General features: G+C 40.8%; 1 non-coding gene across 1 annotated transcript; it reads right to left on the bottom strand.

Moving 5' to 3' along the window:
• Nucleotides 1-688: 688 nt before the first annotated feature.
• Nucleotides 689-796, bottom strand: LOC112760908 (small nucleolar RNA R71). The gene has a single exon (XR_003181323.1). It is a non-coding gene; the product is annotated as a small nucleolar RNA R71 (small nucleolar RNA).
• Nucleotides 797-8745: the final 7949 nt, after the last annotated feature.

Raw genomic sequence — 8745 nt, 5'->3', positions numbered from 1 at the left:
ATCTCACATCTCTGCCATCCTCACAGTTGTGTTTCTTCCATTACATTACATTCTTTGTCTCCCTCTTTTCTTCCACTCACAAAGGGATCCCTATACTGTGGTATAAAGGATCTCTATTATTATTATTATTTTTCTGTGCCTTCTTCTTTGTCATATGAGCAGGAGCAAGGATAAGAACATTCTTGTGGAAGCAGATCCAGAACCTGAAAGGACTCTGAAGAGAAAATTAAGAGAAGCTAAAATACAACAATCCAGAGATAACCTTTCAGAAATTTTTGAACAGGAAGAGGAGATGGCAGCCGAAAATAATAATAATGTAAGGAAGATGCTTGGTGACTTTACTGCACCTAATTCCAATTTACATGGAAGAAGCATCTCCATTCCTGCCATTGGAGCAAACAACTTTGAGCTGAAACCTCAATTAGTTTCTCTGATGCAGCAGAACTGCAAGTTTCATGGACTTCCATCTGAAGATCCTTTTCAGTTCTTAACTGAATTCTTACAGATATGTGATACTGTTAAGACTAATGGAGTAGATCCTGAAGTCTACAGGCTCATGCTTTTCCCTTTTGCAGTAAGAGACAGAGCTAGATTATGGTTGGATTCTCAACCCAAAGACAGCCTGAACTCTTGGGATAAGCTGGTCACGGCTTTCTTAGCCAAGTACTTTCCTCCTCAAAAGCTGAGCAAGCTTAGAGCTGATGTTCAAACCTTCAGACAGAAAGAAGGTGAATCCCTCTATGAAGCTTGGGAAAGATACAAACAGTTGACCAAAAAGTGTCCTTCTGACATGCTTTCAGAATGGACCATCCTGGATATATTCTATGATGGTTTATCTGAGCTATCAAAAATGTCACTGGACACTTCTGCAGGTGGATCCATTCACCTAAAGAAAACACCTGCAGAAGCTCAAGAACTCATTGACATGGTTGCTAATAACCAGTTCATGTACACTTCTGAAAGGAATCCTGTGAATAATGGGACGCCTATGAAGAAGGGAGTTCTTGAAGTTGATACTCTGAATGCCATATTGGCTCAGAACAAAATATTGACTCAGCAAGTCAATATGATCTCTCAGAGTCTGAATGGAATGCAAGCTGCATCCAACAGTACTCAAGAGGCTTCTTATGAAGAAGAGGCCTATGATCCTGAGAACCCTGCAATAGCAAAGGTGAATTACTTAGGTGAACCTTATGGAAACACCTATAACTCATCATGGAGAAATCATCCAAATTTCTCATGGAAGGATCAAAAGCCTCAACAAGGCTTTAATAATGGTGGAAGAAACAGGTTTAACAATAACAAACCTTTTCCATCATCCACTCAGCAACAGACAGAGAACTCTGAACAAAATACTTCTAATTTGGCAAACTTAGTCTCTGATCTGTCCAAGGCCACTGTAAGTTTCATGAATGAAACAAGGTCTTCCATTAGAAATTTGGAAGCACATGTGGGCTAGCTGAGTAAAAGGATCACTGAAATCCCTCCCAGTACTCTCCCAAGCAATACAGAAGAGAATCCAAAAGGAGAGTGCAAGGCCATTGACATAAGTGAAATAGCCGAACCCAATGAGGGAGAGGAGGACGTGAATCCCAAGGAGGAAGACATCCTGGGACGTCCAGTGACCAATAAGGAGCTTCCCTCTGAGGAACCAAAGGAATCTGAGACTCATCTAGAGACCATAGAGATTCCATTGAACCTCCTTATGCCCTTCATGAGCTCTGATGAGTATTCCTCTTCTGAAGAGAATGAGGAGGTTACTAAAGAGCAAACTGCCAAGTTTCTTGGTGCAATCATGAAGCTGAATGCCAAATTATTTGGCATTGATACTTGGGAAGTTGAACCTCCCTTGTTCATCAATGAACTAAGTGATCTGGATCAATTGACATTGCCTCAGAAGAGACAGGATCCTGGAAAGTTCATAATACCCTGTACCATAGGCACCATGATCTTTAAGGCTCTGTGTGACCTTGGTTCAGGAATAAACCTCATGCCCCTCTCTGTAATAGAGAAACTGGGAATCTATGGGGTGCAAGCTGCTAAAATCTCACTAGAGATGGCAGACAGCTCAAGAAAACAGGCTTATGGACAAGTAGAAGATGTATTAGTAAAGGTTGAGGGCCTTTACATACCTACTGATTTCATAGTCCTGGATACTGGAAAGGAAGAGGATGACTCCATCATCCTAGGAAGACCTTTCCTTGCCACAGCAAGAGCTGTGATTGATGTTGACAGAGGTGAAATAGCCCTTCAATGGAATGAGGACTCCCTTGTGTTTAAAACTCAAGGATCTCCCTCTGCAACCATGGAGAGGAAGCAGAAAAATTTTCTCTCAAAGCAGAGTCAACCAGAGCCCCCACAGTCAAACTCTAAGTTTGGTGTTGGGAGGCCACAACCAAACTCTAAGTTTGGTGTTGAACTCCCATATCCAAACTCTAAGTTTGGTGTTGGAAAGTCTCAACAAAGCTCTGCACATCTGTGAGGCTCCATGAGAGCCCACTGTCAAGCTATTGACATTAAAGAAGCGCTTGTTGGGAGGCAACCCAATGTTTATCTAATTCTTATTTTTATTGTTTTTCATGTCTTTGTAGGTTCATGATCATGTGGAGTCACAAAATAAATATAAAAATTGAAAACGGAATCAAAAACAGCAGAAGAAAAGTCACCCCCTGGAGGAGCATCTGTCTGGCGTTCAGCGCCAGAACAGAGCATGGTTCTGGTGCTGAACGCCCAAAATGGGCAGCTTCTGGGCGTTGAACGCCAGAACAGGCATGGTTCTGGCGTTCAACGCCAGAAATGGCACACAAATGGGCATTGAACGCCCAAAATGGCCACCAACCTGGCACTGAACGCCCAGAGTTGGGTACAAAGGCATTTTTACATGCCTAATGGGTGCAGGGATGTAAATCCTTGAACACCTCAGGATATGTGGACCCCACAGGATCCACTCAGGATCTGTGGACCCCACAGGATCCACACCTACCTCCACTCACTTCTTCTCACCACTCTCTTTCACACAACCCCATAAACACTCTTCCCTAAAAACCCCTCACCAATCACCTCAATCTCTCTTCCCCACTAAACCTTTCCCACCCAAATCCACCCATATGGCCGAACCAATACCCCCCTCCCTACCCTATATAAAGCCCTCCATTCTTCATCAACTTCACACAACACACCCCTCTACACTCCTCTTGGCCGAAACCACATCTCCCTCTCCCTCTCCATATTTCTTCTTCTTCTTCTATTCTTTTGTTTATTGCTCGAGGGCGAGCAATATTCTAAGTTTGGTGTGGTAAAAGCATAGCTTTTTTGTTTTTCCATTGATGGCATCTAAGACCGGAGAATCCTCTAGAAAGGGGAAAGGGAAGACAAAAACTTCCACATCCGAGTCATGGGAGATGGAAAGGTTCATCTCCAAAGCCCATCAAGACCACTTCTATGATGTTGTGGCCAAGAAGAAGGTGATCCCCGAGGTCCCTTTCAAACTCAAAAGAAATGAGTATCCAGAGATCCGATATGAAATTCAAAGAAGAGGTTGGGAAGTTCTAACAAATCCCATCCAACAAGTCGGCATCCTAATGGTTCAAGAGTTCTATGCCAATCATGGATCACCAAGAACCATGATCAAAGTAGGAACCCGAATCCAAAGAACTATGTTACAATGGTTCGGGGAAAATACTTAGATTTTAGTCCGGAAAATGTGAGGTTGGCGTTCAACTTGCCAAACATGGAAGAGAACGCACGCCCCTACACAAGGAGAGTCAACTTTGATCAAAGGTTGGACCAAGTCCTTATGGACATATGTGTAGAAGGAGCTCAATGGAAGGTTGACTCCAAAGGCAAGCCGGTTCAACTAAGAAGATTGGACCTCAAGCCTATAGCTAGAGGATGGTTGGAGTTTATTCAATGCTCAATCATTCCCACTAGCAACCGGTCTGAAGTTACTATAGACCGGACCATCATGATCCATAGCATCATGATTGGAGAAGAGGTGGAAGTTCATGAGATTATATCTCAAGAACTCTACAAGGTGGCTGACAAGTCCCCCACTAGGGCAAGGTTAGCCTTTCTTCACCTCATTTGCCATCTATGTTACTCATCTGGAGCTTTCATAGAAGGAGACATTCCTATTAAGGAAGAGAAGCCCATCACTAAGAAAAAGATGGAGCAAGCAAGAGAGCCCATTTATGGAGCTCAAGAGGCGCAGGAAGCTCATCACCATGAGATCCCGGAGATGCCTCAAATGCACTTTCCTCCACAAAATTATTAGGAGCAAATCAACACCTCCCTAGAAGAATTGAGTTCCAATATGGGACAACTAAGGGTGGAACATCAAGAGCACTCCATCATGCTTCATGAAATAAGAGAAGATCAAAATGCAATGAGGGAGGAGCAACAAAGACAAGGAAGAGACATAGAAGAGCTCAAGGACATCATTGGTGCCTCAAGAAGGAAACGCCACCATCACTAAGGTGGATTCATTCCTTGTTCTTACTTCTTCTGTTTTTCGTTTTCTATGTTATGTGCTTATCTATGTTTGTGTCTTCATTACATGATCATTAGTAGTTAGTAACCGTGTCTTAAAGTTATAAATGTCCTATGAATCCATCACCTCTCTTAATTAAAAACTGTTTTAATTCAAAAGAACAAGAAGTACATGAGTTTCGAATTTATCCTTGAACTTAGTTTAATTATATTGATGTGGTGACAATGCTTCTTGTTTTCTGAATGAATGCTTGAACAGTGCATATGTCTTTTGAAGTTGTTGTTTAAGAATGTTAAATATGTTGGCTCTTGAAAGAATGATGACTAGGAAACATGTTATTTGATAATCTGAAAAATCATAAAAATGATTCTTGAAGCAAGAAAAAGCAGCAAAGAACAAAGCTTGCAGAAAAAAAAAATAGGCGAAAAAAAATAGAAAGAAAAAGAAAAAGTAAGCAGAAAAAGCCAAAAGCTCTTAAAACCAAGAGGCAAGAGCAAAAAGCCAATAACCCTTAAAACCAAAAGGCAAGGGCAAATAAAAAGGATCCCAAGGCTTTGAGCATCAGTGGATAGGAGGGCCTAAAGGAATAAAATCCTGGTCTAAGCGGCTAAACCAAGCTGTCCCTAACCATGTGCTTGTGGCGTGTAGGTGTCAAGTGAAAACTTGAGACTGAGCGGTTAAAGTCAAGGTCCAGAGCAAAAAAAGAGTGTGCTTAAGAACCCTGGACACCTCCAATTGGGGACTTTAGCAAAGCTGAGTCACAATCTGAAAAGGTTCACCCAATTGTGTGTCTGTGGCATTTATGTATCCGGTGGTAATACTGGAAAACAAAGTGCTTAGGGCCACGGCCAAGACTCATAAAGAAGCTGTGTTCAAGAATCATCATACTGAACTAGGAGAATCAATAACACTATTCGAAATCTGAAGTTCCTATAGATGCCAATCATTCTGAACATCAATGGATAAAGTGAGATGCCAAAACTATTCAAGAGGCAAAAAGCTATAAGTCCCGCTCATATGATTGAAGCTCTGTTTCATTGATAGTTTGGAATTTATAGTATATTCTCTTCTTTTTATCCTATTTGATTTTCAGTTGCTTGGGGACAAGCAACAATTTAAGTTTGGTGTTGTGATGAGCGGATAATTTATACGCTTTTTGGCATTGTTTTTAGTATATTTTTAGTAGGATCTAGTTACTTTTAGGGATGTTTTCATTAGTTTTTATGTTAAATTCACATTTCTGGACTTTACTATGAGTTTGTGTGTTTTTCTGTGATTTCAGGTATTTTCTGGCTGAAATTGAGGGACTTGAGCAGAAATCAGATTCAGAGGTTGAAGAAGGACTGCTGATGCTGTTGGATTCTGACCTCCCTGCACTCAAAGTGGATTTTTTGGAGCTACAGAACTCGAAATGGCGCGCTTCCAATTGTGTTGGAAAGTAGACATCCAGGGCTTTCTAGAAATATATAATAGTCCATACTTTGGTCAATAATAGACGATGTAAACTGGCGTTCAACGCCAGCCTTCTACCCAAACCTGGCGTCCAGCGCCAGAAAAGGAGCCAAAACCAGAGTTGAACGCCCAAACTGGCACAAAAACTGGCATTCAACTCCAAGAAGGACCTCTACACGTGCAACACTCAGGCTCAGCCCAAACACACACCAAGTGGGCCCATGAAGTGGATTTATGCATCAATTACTTACTCATGTAAACCCTAGTAGCTAGTTTATTATAAATAGGACCTTTTACTATTGTATTGGGCATCTTTGATCAGTTGTATGCTATCTTAGATCATGTTTAGGGGGCTGGCCATCTCGGCCATGCCTGGACCTTTCACTTATGTATTTTCACGGTAGAGTTTCTACACTCCATAGATTAAGGTGTGGAGCTCTGCTGTTCCTCAAAGATTAATGCAAAGTACTTCTGTTTTCTATTCAATTCATCTTATTTCATTTCTAAGATATCCATTCGCACCCAAGAACGTGATGAAGGTGATGATTATGTGTGACGCTCATCACCATTCTCCCCTATGAACACGTGCCTGACAAACACTTCTGTTCTACATGAATTAAGCTAGAATGAATATCTCTTAGATCTCCTAACCAGAATCTTCGTGGCGTAAGCTAGAATGATGGCGGCATTCAAGAGAATCCGGAAAGTCTAAACCTTGTCTGTGGTATTCCGAGTAGGATTCAATGATTGAATGACTGTGACGAGCTCCGAACTCGCGATTGCAGGGCGTTAGTGACAGACGCAAAAGGATAGTAAATCCTATTCCAGCATGATCGAGAACCGACAGATGAATAGCCGTGCCGTGACAGGGTGCGTGAGCATATTATTCACTGAGAGGATAAGATGAAGCCATTGACAAGGGTGATGCCTCCAGACGATTAGCCGTGCCGTGACAGGGCATTGGATCATTTTCCCGAGAGATGACCGAAAGTAGCCATTGACAGTGGTGATGTATCACATAAAGCCAGCCATGGAAAGGAGTAAGACTGATTGGATGAAGATAGCAGGAAAGCAGAGGTTCAGAGGAACGAAAAGCATCTCCATTCGCTTATCTGAAATTTCTTCCTATGATTTACATAAGTACCTCTATCCCTATTCTATTATATAATATTCGAAAACACCATTATCACTTTATATCTGCCTGACTGAGATTTACAAGGTGACCATAGCTTGCTACATACCAACAATCTCCGTGGGATTCGACCCTTACTCACGTAAGGTATTACTTGGACGACCCAGTGCACTTGCTGGTTAGTTGTATCGAAGTTGTGACAATTATGAATTAAGATCAGAGCACCAAGCTTTGGAGCCATTACCAGGATTTGTTCGAGCCTGGAGATCACAATTTCGTGCACCAGTGACATACTCCCTTAGGCTTTCATGTTGTACTTGCTTGATAATGTTCAGATAATCGGAGTCATGTAAATATATGGAAGAAGTAGCGAACTGATCTTCAAATAGCTTGGCGAGTTCCTGAAAGGGTGAAATAGAATCTGCAGGCAAAGATGAAAACTAATCAAGTGCAGGACTGTCTAAAAAGGTAGGAAAACTACAACTTAAGATAGGATCAGAAGCATCGATTACTATCATCATAGAGCGGAATTTTTTAACGTGCTTCTTCAAATCACCTATGGCATCATAGGGAGTCAGAGTTATTGGTAACACGAAGTTCCTAGGCAGTTTGAAATTCATGATATCTGTCGTGAATGGTCCAATAGCGTTATCCAATTCATCGTCTTCATCGTTTTGTTGATCTCTCTCTGGTTGTTGAGTTTCAGAGACGTGTGTTGGATCACAATTTTCTTCATCGTCTTCTGGTTTCTCAATGTGATCATCATTATTTTCAATCCGAGCATTAGTTAACTCAGCTATCTGATTTTCCATTCTTTAGTTTTCTTTTGTCATGCACTAATTAGCTTGTTGTAACTCCGTTACCATCTGAAGATGCTTGGATGGTGTAGGAGGAGGTTGGTCAGCCATGGGTAGATCTGAAAGTTTTGGGACCTGGTGTGGAATTCAAAGTCCACAAACTAACAGGAAAGTGCATCGGGTCATACCAAGTAATACCTCAGGTGAGTGAGGGTCGATCCCACGAGGATTGATGGATCAAGCAACAATGATTGAGTGATTTACTTAGTCAGAAAAGCAGAAAATGATGTTTTGAGAGTTTAATTACATTAAACAGAAAAATTAGAGAATTAGAAAGCAAACAGTAAATTGATATGAAGAATATGAGAGAAAACAGTTAAGGTTTCGGAGTTGTTTATCTTCCAGATTTCTATTTCTTACCAACTATTTTAATTATGCAAGATTCAATTCATGGCAAACTATATTTGACTAAACCCTAATTTCTTAGTAATTTAGTCTCCTCTAACCTAGTTAACTGTCAATTCCTTAGTCACTTAATTGCAATTAGAAGTTTAAGTCCAATTCTAGTTTATGTACCACAAAAACCCTAATTACCCAAATATAAGAGGATTATATGTCACGTATCCCATGAAGTCCAAATACTTAGTGGTTTAGGAGAAATTATTTTCAAGTTGTTATTTAAGTAACCAAGATTTAAGTGGAGGTTTAGTTGTTCATGGCTCAGAGGAAAAACTAGGGTTTCAAAGTGTAAACTGTAGAATGAGTTGCGTCAGAGAGAAGAGAGCCCAAAAGGCTGAATCTTTTCCCTTTTATATCTAATCTTAATAAATGTAAAATATATTTTCTAAAACTAAATAATATATCTTTCTATAGTA

Source organism: Arachis hypogaea, chromosome 16 (genome assembly GCF_003086295.3).
Source record: "Arachis hypogaea cultivar Tifrunner chromosome 16, arahy.Tifrunner.gnm2.J5K5, whole genome shotgun sequence".
Lineage (NCBI taxonomy): Eukaryota > Viridiplantae > Streptophyta > Magnoliopsida > Fabales > Fabaceae > Arachis > Arachis hypogaea.
The sequence above is the reverse complement of the archived record's forward strand: the minus strand, read 5'-3'. Positions and strand labels throughout refer to the sequence as shown.